Consider the following 13650-nt stretch of genomic DNA (forward strand, 5'->3'; position numbering starts at 1 on the left):
AGTGAACCTGTGTACTTTGGCTTTGCAGGCAAACTCCTTAGCTGCTAAGCCATCCCTCCAGCCCCACGCCTTGCTATTTATGTAAGTCCTGGGGAACTAAACTTGGGCAAAATGTGGCAACGCCCTTGAGGAACCCCAGGATACAAAGGGCAACCTCAAGAGACCCCTCAAAATGATGGGACAATTTCATTCCTCATCTATCTTTAAATCCCATTAAAATACCACTTTTTCTGCAAAGAACAGAAGAATGGTTGGAAGTGTTTTCCTCTTCTTCATCAGAGTGTTAACCGCAGAGCACGGCGAATATCATTTGCAGTGTGGAGAAGTTTGCTCTTGGATGCTTAAAGTAAAGGCCCTGACCTCTCAAATGAGACACAATCAGTAAACATGACACAGCTTTTCCCCCATTACAATGCTGATAGAATCTCAATAGGCCAAAAGGTCCACTGAATGAATTTGAGTTCTGTCGTTGAAACAAAAGCCTAATGATTTTAATCTCTTTGGGTTTAAGAAAGATAAAGGAGAAGATCCTAGGTCAGGTTTCATGGCCAGGAACAGAGTTTTTATAGCTTTGAATGAGTTAGGAGAGTAATACAGAATGGAGGGTAGTCATAACAAGATCTCAGAACACAATGTAATCAAGGATGGGATGAGGGGGGAGAGAGAAAAGGATGAGAGACAGGGGACACCGCAGGCAGCAACTACTGAAAAAGACCAAACCTTTGATCAGACGGGACAACATGACACTGGATGGAGCTAAACAAGTTCTCCATGTGACTTGCCTTGAGCAAACTAATCTCCCTGAGCAGAAGTTTTCTCATGTCTATGAAGAGGGTAACATAACCCTATGAAAGCTCTGGAAACTGAATAAGAAAATATGTGAGTGGGCAGTGCTTGGAAGTAACTGTCTCCACAGGGTTCCCTCTGTTATTTTTCTTCTTTAAATTTTGCTGTTTATTTTGCAGTACTGGGCTTGTACCCAGGGGCTAGTGTGTAGCATTCTACCACTATACCACACATAGCCTCGGCTCAGAGTCCTTGCCTTTCTATAGAATTTCTTAGTAGACCCTTGGTTCTCAATGCCTTGGGCTGCTCACTCTTCTAAGGGGATATGAGAGTATATCTTTTCAAAGAAAATAAAGTAAATAAATAAGCTTCACCTTTTGTCTCAGTGAAAAAATATATGTCCACTCTAGCAGTGAAGAAAAGTATGTCCATTCTAGCAGGGAAAAGTCATCTTTTACCATCATGTGCAGGTTTCTTGAAGCAGATGCATTGTCTTAGAGCCTTCTTGGAACAAAGAAGGGTATTAATGAATATATACATATATATAAACACCAGCAAAAAATGCTTGATTAGAAATGGCCATTCCATAAACAGGTGGTGGATCTTTTACATAAAGCAATTTCATCATCAGTAAAATGAGCAGGTTGAACTAAATAGATAGGTGAAGGTCTGTGTCCACTCAAGCATTTCTACTCTTGGCAGCAGCAGGACAAAGTAAGAGAAGGTCAGCATAGTGTTTCCTGGAAACAGACAGAGTGCGTGAGTTCTGGAACAGTCTTGAATGCTGTAACTGCAAACCACTACAGACATGTTCAGCTCCAAGGTCAAAGAAAAGACATAAGGCTGTGTTGTACATTGCTGGACAAATATCAGCTTAGGGGAAGAAAGGGTTTATTTCAAGCTTACACAAGAATGCAGGGGAGACACCAACAATGGCAGAAGCTGTCTCACTTCCATAGATCCAAAACAGGGAGACAATACTAAACAGCCAGCAAACACAAACAGCTAGAGCTCAAACAGACTCTTTACACCTAGTAAGGCTGAACTACAAGAACCACCCCCAGTGACACCCTCTTCATCAGAGCTTCTTCTGCTGAAATCTCAAACTGCAAGCTTAATGAAAAATAACTCTGGGTTCACATTCAAACCACTACATTCCTCCACTGGCCCCCATAGACTCATGATCGTCTCACAGTGCTAATTGCATTCAGTCTAACTTCCAAAGAGCCCATAACCTTATCCAGTTTTAAGACTGTTCAAAAGTCTAAAGTCTCATCTGAGATTTAAGACTATTTCATAACTGTGAGCCCTGTATAAATCAAACATGTTACATACTTCTAACACATAATGACACAAATATTTCCATTGTAAAAAGGCAAAAAAAAAAAAAAGAGAGACTGGACTAATACAAATAGTAGCAGGTAAACATGAACCATCTGCAGTTCAAGTCCAATATCCATAACCAATTATGAAAGTCTCTGGATTCCAATTCTGCTCCTTCAGTTGGGTTCAGCAGCCTGGAAAAATTCCACCTGAGCCAGCACCTCTCCTTGGTAGGTGTTTCACAGTCCTGGTATATCCAAGCCATCCTGATATATCCAAAACTGCAAACCAGGTTTCACTTTCATAGCTTCATACAATGCCTTACTTGCTCTCCACACAGGGAGTTCAACCCTGCTTCACTTTGCCTGGGGACCATTTCCACAAAACTCAGCCATGGTGCACATCCAGTGACCCTTTCCATCCAGCACTTTTAATGCTTCCAAATCCAATAGCAGGTAAGTGGCATCCACAAATTTGTAAAGTCAGGAGGGAAAAAATCCTTGACCTTGTAGAGCAGCATAGTCTTTTACCAGTCTTTCTTCAAGCCACCTCCTTTCAAAAGAATCTGTGTCCTTGCTTATTTGAGCCTTCTGTGGGTCACCCTCAGGGCACCATTTCTATTGCTTTAATGTAAAGCAGTCCACACTTGATGGTGGTGATCTGCTTAACAATTGCAGTTTCAGTAACCTAAAACCAGTTTCTGTATCGTAACTTCAAACTTGCTTGAAGTTTTCCTGTGAAAAAGCTGTGTATCTTTCATATCTTCTTGTTCTATGCCTTCCGAAAAACACATCAGTACTGTACTTTTAAATCCAACTTTGAGCAAATGCTCAGAGTACAAGTACTATGCAACCAGCCTTTTTGCCAGTAACCCAGATCCAACAAACTTCTCTCTTTCCCCTTTGAAAGTTCATAAGCCAAGCCCTCATAGTCCACAAGTCACTCTGTATTTAGAATTTCCAAACCCTCACTAGAAAACAAACTACTGTTTACAGAACTGTCAGTTTTCTCTAGTTCAAAGTACCAATCCTTTCACATTTTTCCCATAGACAAATTCGAAAAGACCAAACCCCACATAGTCAGATTCATCACAGAAACAACCTCACTCCTGGTACCAATTTTACCTTTGTGTCACTGGACAAACATTCTATCAGAAGCAGATTATAGGAGGAAGGTGTTTATTTAAAACTTACAGAATACAAGATAAAATTGTCAGTGGCAGAAGAAGCAGGATCACCTCCACACATCCAAGCAGAGAGACACCATCAAACACCCAGCAAACATGAACAGCCAGAGCTCAAACTGGCTCTATACACCTACTAGGGCTTCATAACAAGATTCACCCCCAGTAGTAGTACCCCCTCCAGCAGGGCTTTTCCTGTGAGAGACTCAAGATGCAAGCTTAATCAAAAATATATCAGGCCATGGGGGGACATATACTCACATTCAAACCATCACACACACACACACACACACACACACAAAGAGCCATACACTCACATTAAATGATTAAGATGAAAAAATGACTTTGTTTAATAAGCTTTCTATGTATTTTTAATGAAGTATAAGATTTTAAGACAGGTGAAGTGTTTGCCTATAATTCAAGCACTTGGGAGGTAGAGAGAAAAAAATCAGTTCAAAATCATTCTGGGCTCTATTCCAAGTTATAGCCAACCTCTGCTACAAAAGACTCTATCTAGAAAAACTCATATGCATATAATATACAACATATTATATATTTTGATTTATAATGCTTCATCAGTTCACCAGAGGTTAAAAAAGAAAATCCATCCTTCCAAAACAAGGTCGTTTAAAATATACTGTTATTTTCAAGTGCAGCCCTCCAAATTTACCTTGATGAGACAAAGGGCATTCATTTTTCTCATTCTTCCATAAGAGTCCCATATGCTAATACATCATCTTATGCCAAGAATCAAGATGTAGAATTAAGCTTGAGATGAAATTATTTTAAGGAAAATGAGACTTAAGTTGAACAAGCTCAGGTATCTATTAGAAAATGGATCACAGAGTCAAAACAGAGATTCTACAAAATAAAATTAAAGATTCTTGCTTGTTCCTTGCTAAGGTTAGGCTCCTTTCCTCTGGCTCTGTGTCTAGACAGGATGTGGAATGAAAGGCAGAGTAACACTGTGATTGGAGCAGTGGTCATCCAAACTGCTTACTCCTCAAAGAAGGGCTCTGAAGGCCCAAAGAAGAAGGCCCACATATGGCAGAATGACATTGGTTGGAGCAGCGGCCTGTCAAACTACTTGCTTCTTGGAGAGGGGTTCTAAGGCCCCATGGAGAGGCCCACAGGTCTGTGCTCTGTTTTTGTTTTCTTTCTTCCATTATGGTATGATGAAACTCAACCTTTAAGTGATTAGTTCTGCAAGTTTGACTATAAGGCATAACAAAGAGAGAATGGAGCAATGTAAAATCAATAACCATTAGGCAAACATCAAATATCTGCAGTTCAAATATGATATCCATAAGCAATGATGAGTCTCCGGGGTTTCAAATTCCATCCCTCCAGCTGGGCTGAGTAGCCAGAAAAATCTTCCATCCCAAACCAGCAGTGCTCCGTGGTGGCCCTTGAATAGTCCTTGTATATTCAAAACACCTTTGGGTCTCCATGCAAACTATGGTCCATCTCCCAGTGGCTCCACTGACCTTTCTAGTAGGATCATCATGCCCTGTCTCACTTGCCACATCTCAGTAGCTGATCCTGGAAGTGTGTGTACTTCATGACCCACTCCACACATTTTTCATGCTTTCAAAAAACAGTGCCAGGTATGCAGGGTGCAGCCATGTTGTTGATTCAGGGACAAAATAAATCTTTGCCATGAAGAGAATGTTCCTTCCCTACAAAAGAGTTTTCATTTCTACCATTTATGTGCTCCTCAGGCATCCTTTCTATTGTTTCAATGTAAAACAGTTGGGCCATCCTTAATCATGGTAATATCTCCTTAACAATAACAGCTTTAGCCACAAATTTCAGTGCCAGTAACCTTTAATGTGTATGAATTTTTTAAACTTTAAATCTTAAAACTTTCAGTTCTATATTTTCTACTAAAGATATCAGAGTACTTTCAAATTCCACCTTGATTAAACTCCCTGGGCATGGGCAGCAAAACCCAGCCAGCTTTTATGCCAGCATGCCAATTCCAACAACATTCTCTGTGATCTTTCCTTCCCCTTTGAAAGTTCGTGAGCAAAGCCTCCCAACACAATTTTCTCTACACTTAGCATTTCAAAACTCTCACCAGATAGTGCATGAAACTTGGCTTACCACTCTGGAAAGCAGCTCCAGCTGCCTTCAGCACCAAGTTGTGTTCCATTCCTCCAGTTCTAAAAGATGAAAATCCACATGGTCAGATTCATTACCCAGCAGCACCACACTCTCTGGAGCCAATTTCTATTGTAGTCAGTTTCACAGTGCTAGGATGAACTCCCAAACCAGACATAGCTTATGGGAGGAAGGGATTCATGGAAGCTTACAGATCCAGGAGAAGTTCCATACTGGTAAAAAGTGGCTGGCTATCTTTCACAAGAGCAAGTAGAGACAAAAATCACCACCAGTACCACCAAGAGCCAGAACTGGGGATCCCATTCTTCTCATTCACCAGAATTTTTTCCAAATTTTTTTTTTTCATCAACACATAGGAAATTCTGGGTTTTTAACAGGGCTTATATACTTAGAATAGAGCCATACAGATTATCTTAAGGTCAGCCATGCCTTTTGGTATATCAATTCAAGGAATGGTATTTTACTTATCTTCATAGGTCCTAGGAATTAAGACAAAGGATCATGATTTCTGCCTCCCAACAGAATGACATTCTGGAAATTATCTTGTCCCCTAATTCACAGCACTGGATTAGTCACTGAACTGTTAGTGGCCCATCAACCATCACTATGTATGCGTCATGCTTTTGCTAGTATTGTATCTTTTATCACACTTGATTAGCTATTCATAAGGATTTAGAATACTTCTACTTTACAAAAGCACTGAAAAGGGGCTGGAGAGAATGTTCAGTGGTTAAGGTGCTTGCCTGCAAATCCTAATGATCCAAGCTCAATGCCCCAGTAGCCACTTAAAACCAGATGTATAAAGTGGCGCATGCATCTGGTGTTGTTTGCAATAGCTGGAGGCCCTGGCATGCCCCATTCATTCATTCCCTCTCTCTCTCTCTTTCTTTCTCTCTCTCTCCCACATAAATAAATAAAAATATTTTTAAATAAAAATTTTAAAAAATACTGAAACTAAGCCGAGTGTGATGGCTCACCCCTTTAATCCCAGCACTCGGGAGGCAGAGGTAGGAGGATTGCCATGAGTTTGAGGCCACCCTGAGACTTCATAGTGAATTCCAGGTCAGCCTGAGCTAGAGTGAGACCCTACCTCAAAAAACCAAACTGAAACTAAAGGTAGAATTGTGACTCATACCTGTAACCCCAGTACCTAAGGAGCTGAAGTAAAAGGGTCACATATAATAGGCTCCAGGTCAGCCTAGGCTACATGGTGACATAGTGAGATCCTGTCTCAAGAAAAAAAAAAATTATGCTATGGCTAAAACCTCACTACACAAGTGTGAATACATTTATAAAGTACATTTTTAGAATTATGATTTTGAGTTACAGATATATGCATTTGAGATTTTTATAAGGCAGCTAGTCTTATACCTCATCCTTAGAGAATATTTCAAACTTCATGAATTTTATAGTTGAATAAGTCAAATAAAAAATGGTTTCTTGGGCTGGAGAGATGGCTTAGCAGTTAAGCACTTGTCTATGAAGCCTAAGGACCCAGGTTCGAGGCTTGATTCCCCAGGACCCACATTAGCCAGATGCACAAGGGGGTGCACATGTCTGGAGTTCATTTGCAGTGGCTGGAAGCCCTGACGTGCCCATTCTCTCCCTCTCTCTCTCTCTCCCTCCCTCTTTCTCTGTGTCTGTCACTCACAAATAAATAGAAATTTTTTTTTAAATGGTCTCTTAATCATCAGATTACATCATTAATGCAGAGGAAGAAAACACCCATTTGAAAGTTAAATAATGGTTCATCCTTTACAATAGGAAACATTTACTATAGTTATGTCTTTCTTTTGTATATAAAAATTATAGTATATAGCCTGTATTCTCTACCTTATGTAGACTCTTAAAATTAAATTTGTTTAAAATTTTAAAAGAATGTCTCTTTTTGTCAGTGTAATTTAGATTTTCCTGATATGAGTAGACATAAGTATCTTCTACAAAGGAAGAAATATCTTTTTCTATGATGTCCTGCTGCTAAGGCCCATGGAACTGCAGTTCTGATTCCATCTGTGTTGTGATTGGTCCTGTTTAAATAACCAAAGTTAATTTCTATCATCCATAGTAAAAATACCACTGATACAAATTATCATTGCAAAGGTTACCCCTGGACTACAGAGTCTTGAGGAAGCCCGGTATGTAGAGCTGTTCTTCACCCGAATGCTAGACCAATTGAGAAAAAACAAATGGATCTCAAAATATCAGATCATCTACTGATGGGTCAAAAGTGTATAGCAATGATTACTTCCTAACAGGAAGCCCTGAGTGAAACAGACCACCCATTCATACCAACTCTGTACAGCCATGGTAATCTGGCCCAGCCCGACCCATACCCCTGCCCATTGAACACCCCCAGATCACAGCTTCTACTGCTTTTCTCACCTCCCATGGGCCTGCGTCAGACCAGAGCCTGATGCCCTACAGGCAGACTGGCCAAATCACAGAAGGAGAGAGCCCAAGGTCAGAGACACCAGTGTCCAGCGACTCCCCAAGCAGGGGTCAGTCTGGGGTAAGCGACATTGGGTGGTTTCCCTAACCGATGAGCTCACCCTTGGGAGTAAATAGATCTGGGACGTTAGTGGATTGCTCCCTAAATCTGTACTGGCATCTTGTTGCTTTGGTTCTGTCTCTCAAAGCTGTGCAGTTTTACGGGAGAAGGGCTATTCTGATATGGATGGAAGAAATTGTTCAAGCCAGAGCCCAAGGAGAGACAAAGGCCAGGCACAGAGCTTGTGGTGTGACTTCAGTAGTTTCTTCCCGTCGGGCATGTAGGCATAAGAGCAGGTCTGTCTTGTGTTGCTGGAGAGCCACGCATGCTCATCAGGGTTACACAAAAGGGTGCTCAACTCGTCCCTATCAGCACCGTTGCAAGCACGGCCACAACTGAGTTTCAGCAATTAAAATATCTGACGAAGGGGCAGGAGAGATGGCTTAGCGGTTAAGGTGCTTACCTGCAAAGCCAAGGGACTTTGGTTAGATTCACCAGGACCCATGTTAGTCAGAGGCACAAGGTGGCGCCTTCATCTGGAGCCCGTTTGCAATGGCTGGAAGCCCTGGAGGGTCCATTCTCTCTTTCTCTGTCGCTTTCCCGCTCTCAAATAAATAAATGAAATGTTTAAAAAATATATATCTAAAAAACAAAAAAAGATAAAGCAAAAATATATATCTGACGAAATGGATGGCAGATACCCTTTCATTTTCTTTTTCTTTTTTTTTTGTTTTTTGTTTTTGTTTTTGTTTTTCGACGTAGGGTCTCACTCTAGCTCAGGCTGACCTGGAATTCACTATATAGTCTCAAGGTGGTACCCAACTCACCGCAATCCTCCTACCTCTGCCTCCCGAGTGCTGGGATTAAAGGTGTGCACCACCACGCTCGGCTAACTTTCATTTTCTATGGAACCTGACAAACAAGTGGTCAAAGTCCTCTAATTACAGTCTATCTTCCCTGCATGTGCTCAAATTGATTAGTATTTAGTTCATGGAGTATTTCATATATAAATATATAAATATAAATAAATATATATATATATGTATACACACACACACACACACACACAACTTCCACAGTTACAGACTAGAAATATGCCCTAAAAACATAGAAATTATATTCCCCTCCTACCACTCTTATTTCCCCCTTGCATATCCTTCCTCCATTGAATCATTAACATTTTCCATGATTATAAAAAAAATCCCATGGTAATACCCTCCCTCCCCCGCCCCCACTTTCCCCTTTGACATTCCATTCTCAATCATATTGAATCCCTACTTTCTAATCACGATCTTTTCTATTCTGATGGCGTAATTTTTCCCTCCTGTTATGAAGATCCTGTGTAGGAAGTGTCAGGCACTGTGAGGTCATGGATATCAAGGCCATTTTGTGTCTGGAAGACAGCATTATAAACCATCTTACCCCTTCCTTTGGCTCTTTCATTCCTTTTTTAGATTTTTTAAAAATTATTTATTTATTTGAGAGTGAGAGAGAAAGAGGCAGCTAAAGTGGGGCAGACAGAGAGAATGGGCACACCATGACCTCTAGCAAGTGCAATGAACTCCAGACACATGTACCACCTTGTGCGTCTGTCTGGCTTACAGGAGTCTTGAGGAATCTAACCTGGGTACTTTGGCCTTTCAGGTAAGTGTCTTAACCACTAATCTATCTTTCCAGCTCTTATTTATGACATCTTAAATTTTGATTAACGCTCCTCCCACCCCTCATCTCCTCCATCACTTTCCCTGATGCCAGTTAGACCATTTGGCCCCCAGTAATCTGCCACACTGCTCACATACCTGCAATCCCCTCCCTTTCTTCCCTCCCCTCTCCTCCCTCCCTCATAATCCCTTTCTAGCTTCCTAGCCTCTACTACTGACTTATTCCAATTCACATACAAATCCGAAACATGTGAGCTAGGATCCCCATATGAGAGAGACCACACGACATGTGGCTTTCTGGACCTGGGTTACTTTATTTAGTATAATCCTTTCCAGATCCATGCATTTCCCTACAAGTTTTTTTTTAATGCTTTATTTTTTGTTTATTTGAGAGAAAAAGAGAGAATGGGAACATCAGGGCATCCAGCTGCTGCAAACAAACTCCAGACACATGTGGCCCCTTGTGCATCTGGCTTATGTGGGTCCTGGGGAATCAAACCTGGGTACTTCAGCTTTGCAGGCAAATGCCTTAACCACTAAGCAATCCCTCCAGCCCTTTCCCTACAAGTTTTATAATTTCATTTTTCTTTACTGCTGAATAGAAATCCATTGTATAAATGTACTACATCTTCATTATCCATTCATCAGTTGAAGGATATCTAAGTTAGTTCCATTTCATTGTGAATAACAATGGATGAGCAAGAGTCTCTATAGTAATGTGTAGAGTCCTTAGGGTATATGCCAAGGAGCAGTCTAGCTAGATCATATAGTATATGTATTTTTAGCTGTCTTGGGAACTTCCACACTCATTTCTACAATGGCTATACCAGTTTACAGTCCCACCAACAACACAAAAGGGTTCTTCTTTTTCCCCATGCTAGCCAACATTTGTTATTTGTTTTCTTTTAAAAATATATTTTTATTTTTATTTATTTATTTGAGAGAGAGAGAAAGAAGCTGAGAGAGAGAGAGAGAATGGGCACTCCAGGGCATCCAGCCACTGTAAATGAACTCCAGATGTACGCACTACCTTGTGCATTTGGCTTACATGGGTCCTGGGGAATTGAACCTGGGTCCTTTGGCTTTGCAGGCAAGAGCTTTAACCACTAAACATCTCTCCAGCCCTCATTTGTTTTCTTGATGATAGCCATTTTGGCAGAAGTGAGATGGAATCTCAAAGTAGTTTTCATTTGTATTTCCCTGATGACTAAGAATGTAGACTTTTTTAAGATTTTTACTGGCCATCTGTATTTCTTCTTTTGAGAACTCTCTATTCAGTTCTATGCCCACTTTTTGATTGGGTTGTTTGATTTCTTAATAGTTTTTTTGAGTTCCTTATATATCCTGGATATTAATCCTCCGTCAGATGTATAGCTGGCACTGATTTTCTCCCATTCCATACGTTTCCTCTTTGCTTCTATTCACAATGTCCTTTGCTGCACAAAAGCTTTATTTTTTATTTATTTTTATTTTTTTATTTATTTATTTTTTTGTGCGCCACCATGCCTGGCGGCTTTAAATATTTTTTTAAAATTTTTTTAAAATTTTTTATTTATTTATTCGAGAGCGACAGATACAGAGAGAAAGACAGATAGAGGGAGAGAGACAGAATGGGCATGCCAGGGCTTCCAGCCTCTGCAAACGAACTCCAGACGCGTGCGCCCCCTTGTGCATCTGGCTAACGTGGGACCTGGGGAACCGAGCCTCGAACCGGGGTCCTTAGGCTTCACAGGCAAGCGCTTAACCGCTAAGCCATTTAAATTTCATGAGGTCCCAATGGTTAATTAGTGGATTTATTTTTATGGAGGATTTCCTGGATATGAGCTCTGTGTAGTTTCCACACTGTGGTAGAGGAAGGAAACAAAGGCAAACACTCTACCTTCCCTAAAGCACTTTCAGTATAAGCAGAACCTAAGACCCATCAAAAAGGCAGCTAGTGGGCTACAGAGATGGCACAGTGGTTAAAGTACTTGCCCGTAAAGCCTAACAACCTGAGTGTGATTCCCCAGTACCCATGTGAAGTCAGATGCACAAAGTGGTACATGCATCTGGAGCTCATTTGCAGCAGCTAGAGGCCCTGATGAACCCATTCTAGGTACCATTCTGAGGTTTTGGAAGTACATGCTATAAAAGCAACTAGTTGACAATCTATTGATTATCATGTTCTTTAAATCTTTTTTTTTTTTTAAGTTAGTTATTCTTATCTTGTTCTCTTTGCCCTTACTGTGAAAGAGAAAGGTTACCAGGTTTAGGCAAATACCTCCTTAAGTGGTTAACATTCCCATATGCAGAGAGGACAGGAATCTGATCCAGTTTAAAGCAGCAAGGGAGACAGATTAAAAAAAAAAAAAAACAGCAGAAACTGGTGCAATAGTGACATGTCTGTTATGGGCGTAACCAATTGTTCTTTAATTGGATTCTCCAGAGATCCACTCCATGGGAGGGGTGAATATATACCTGGTATTGAAAACTTAGTCAAAAGCTTATGGTTGGTGTGCTCATGAGCCCTAGTGAAGTAACACCTGCCATTGTCTGGCTAAATGCCTATATTATGCCTACCAAACTGCCCTATAAGCATTTTTCAAAATGGTTATGCCCATATAGTAATGTTACTCTCTTTTTTCTTGAGAGAAGCTTGTCTTTTCAGATGGTGCTGATCAGTGACTCAAAAGTTACCATGATGCTGAGAAGTAACAGTGGAGTGTTCAGCACTGAAACCTCTCTATCACACCCTCCAAGGCTTAGAGTCCATTGTGGAAGAGGTGGCTGAAAAAAATTTAAGAGTCAAAGGAAGGGTAAGACTGCTTACAATGCACTCTTCCAGACACAAAATGCACTTGATATTTATGACCTCACAGTGCCTGACACTACCTACACATGACCTTTATTGTAGGAGGAAAAGATGATCACACCAAATCAAAATAGAGACTAATTGGGAGGAGGGGATTCAATAGAGGGTGGATTTGGGGGGGGGGGCGAATGGGAGTGGGAGAGGGAATTGTGATAGTGATAGTTTATTGTCTATACTTATGGAAGCTATCAATAAAGGTTTGTTTTTTTTTTTAAAAAAAGGCATAGAGCCGAGTGTGGTGGCACACACCTTTAATCCCAGCTCTTGGGAGGCAGAGATAGGAGGATCACCATGAGTTCGAGGCCACTCTGAGACTACACAGTGAGTTCCAGGTCAGCCTGAGCTCTAGTAAGACCTTACCTCAAACAACAACAACAAAAAATAAATAAACTGCAGAGATGCTAAGTATTCATTCTGCTTTTAGTTACCCATTGGGTATTTATAGATCCAAGAAGTCTCTTAGCAAAAGCACCCTCCATGTCTATTACATTATCATACCGTCTTGTGTAGCTTTTGAATGAAGCAGGTACTATGATGAACCGAATAATACACTTCCTATCCCAAAGATAGCAGCCTTCTAAGCCTGTGAACCTGTGTTTATCACAAGGCCGAAAAGGCTTTGCAGGGTGCGGTGTGGATCAGTGGTACAGCTTTTGCCTAACATGCATGAGGCCCTGAAATCAATCCCCAGCACCACCAAAGGGGGTGAGGGAAGGAAAGGGAGGTTGGGGAGAGGAAGCAAGAGGGCACCAGAATGGGGAGGAAGGGGGAGAGACTTTATAGCATTAAAGGTCTTCAGAGGCAAAGATGATCTTGCGTGATCCAGGGGCAGCTAGGGTAACCAACCACAGGTCTTTATAGGTGAAAGGAGGCTGGAGTCAGTGGCAAGATGACAATGACAATGAGAGCAACAGCCATATACCTACAGAGAAAATGGAAAGCAGCCCTACTCTTCTCATTAAATTTTTGTTTGTTTGTTTTTGAGGTAGGGTCTCGCTCTAGCCCAGGCTGACCTGGAATTCACCATGTAGTCTCAGGGTGGCCTCGAACTCACGGTGATCCTCCTACCTCTGCCTCCTGAGTGTTGGAATTAAAAGGCATGTGCCACCACGCCCGGCTTAGATGTTTTAAAGGGGTAATTTCCTATAATTATGATCTAGTATGTACTTTAATAAGTTAATTATTTAAGTCTTTCTCAACTTTATTCTAAATACAACAAATATCAGTAGATATT

This window comes from Jaculus jaculus, chromosome 13, assembly GCF_020740685.1.
Source record: "Jaculus jaculus isolate mJacJac1 chromosome 13, mJacJac1.mat.Y.cur, whole genome shotgun sequence".
Taxonomy (NCBI): Eukaryota; Metazoa; Chordata; class Mammalia; order Rodentia; family Dipodidae; genus Jaculus; species Jaculus jaculus.